A 1,609-nucleotide genomic window follows, 5' to 3' on the forward strand; every position below is an offset into this window, starting at 1 on the left:
TGTTATATTTTGTTAACTAACACAATGACATTCATACATCTGTGTCCCAAAAAAAAAACGTTTTTGGAGCCGCTGCACATACACATCCAGTGCTCAATAATCAAAGTCTTTGACCTAACAGCATGATTGGAGTGTTTCCAGATTCAGGAACATCTCAGATTTTTCAAAGGAATAAAAACACAGAATAATTTCTTCCAGTGGTTACCAAGCAACAGGCAGTGGATGGCAAAGTTCTGCAGTCTGATTGAACGTGGGTAAAGGGAAGTAACGTGGCCAAAGGGACACGTCGCCAGCTGCTTCGACTACATGAATATACACCTGACATCAACATGCATTTCTATTTGTTAACTTTAGCTAATGCATTAGGGTTCTTGAATTAGGAATCCACCAATTTCATAGTTTTGGTTCATTTATTAATATACTATTGTTCATTGGCAATTCATGTTCTTTCATGATACATTAATGCTAATTTATATGACTTGAAATGTAGAAATTAGCATTAGCCTAGATTAATAAATGCAGTAGCGCACCATTTCATTGTTAGTTCATGAATGCATTAGTTAATGTTAAAATATAGCGCCTCATTGTAAAGTGTTAGCCATGCATTTCGTATCAGGATCGTATCTGGCCACTTGCATCTGATTGCACTTAGCTGCACGATACGGAAATGCCACTTTTAGAGGCTGCATTAGACAGAAATTTCCATTGAATCGAAATGCTTTCCGTTATATTGACCGCTTAGAAAAGGCATTCAGTCGATTTCCTACTTTAGAAACATTCTTAATGCTAATGGGGATTACAAGTGAATAAAAAGGGAGAAAATAACGTTTGTGAATCTATATTGGATTAACAGTCTAAAGTGGAATAAATCATTAAATCAGGTGACCAGATCGCAAGACCACATTAACATTTACCACCAGCATCGAATAGAATCAAAATATACTGTATTTTCAGTCATCCGATCACAATGCGTCTTGAGTGCACTGGCTTTCATCGAGGTCGAGGGTTTCAACTGGTATCCAATCACTGAAAATGCATGCTACTGTAATAGCAGGAGATGAATTGTAGGCCACTATACCGAGGCTGAGCTAATTAAAAAACACGTCAAAAAATCTGTTAATTGATGATCAGAGTGAACCTCACAGTGCCAGTCAGCTGGACGCCAAACGACACTGAACGTTCCTCTGCTGCATGCTGCTGGATGATGAAATGCGATTGTTGCAATTGGCCTGCTCCAATCAAACAATCCCACCGGCCTTACAATTACAGATAATTGGTGCATCGTACTGCGGAAAGCACAGAGAAGCTCTCCAATATCTGAAGCAAATCAAGTGTTTTTTGTCCCGTGCATTCGCCAAGCAGCGATTAGCCAATAGAAAAGGAAATAATAAGCATGCTAGCAGCTCATGGCCTTGTGTTTTGTGCCTTGTGTTTGAATGAGTGCATGAGCATGGATCACAATGACGGCTCAGTCGCTCTTCCTATTCTCTTCTTCCTCTCTCATCTCCTCTTCCACCCCCCGCCCCCCCGCCTCCCCGGAGCAGGCGGCTGTACTATTTTCCACTTGAATACACTGGGTGGATAACTATTAATTCCTACAATTCCTACA

The 1,609-nt window shown here is 40.3% G+C and overlaps 1 protein-coding gene across 4 annotated transcripts in view; it reads right to left on the reverse strand.

The window, feature by feature from the left end:
• adgrb3 (adhesion G protein-coupled receptor B3) overlaps nt 1–1,609 on the reverse strand; it is a 184,554-nt gene that overhangs the window by 1,321 nt on the left and 181,624 nt on the right. The window lies entirely within an intron of this gene.

Source organism: Sinocyclocheilus anshuiensis, unplaced genomic scaffold, assembly GCF_001515605.1.
Source record: "Sinocyclocheilus anshuiensis isolate Anshui unplaced genomic scaffold, SAMN03320099.WGS_v1.1 scaffold407, whole genome shotgun sequence".
Classification (NCBI taxonomy): domain Eukaryota; kingdom Metazoa; phylum Chordata; class Actinopteri; order Cypriniformes; family Cyprinidae; genus Sinocyclocheilus; species Sinocyclocheilus anshuiensis.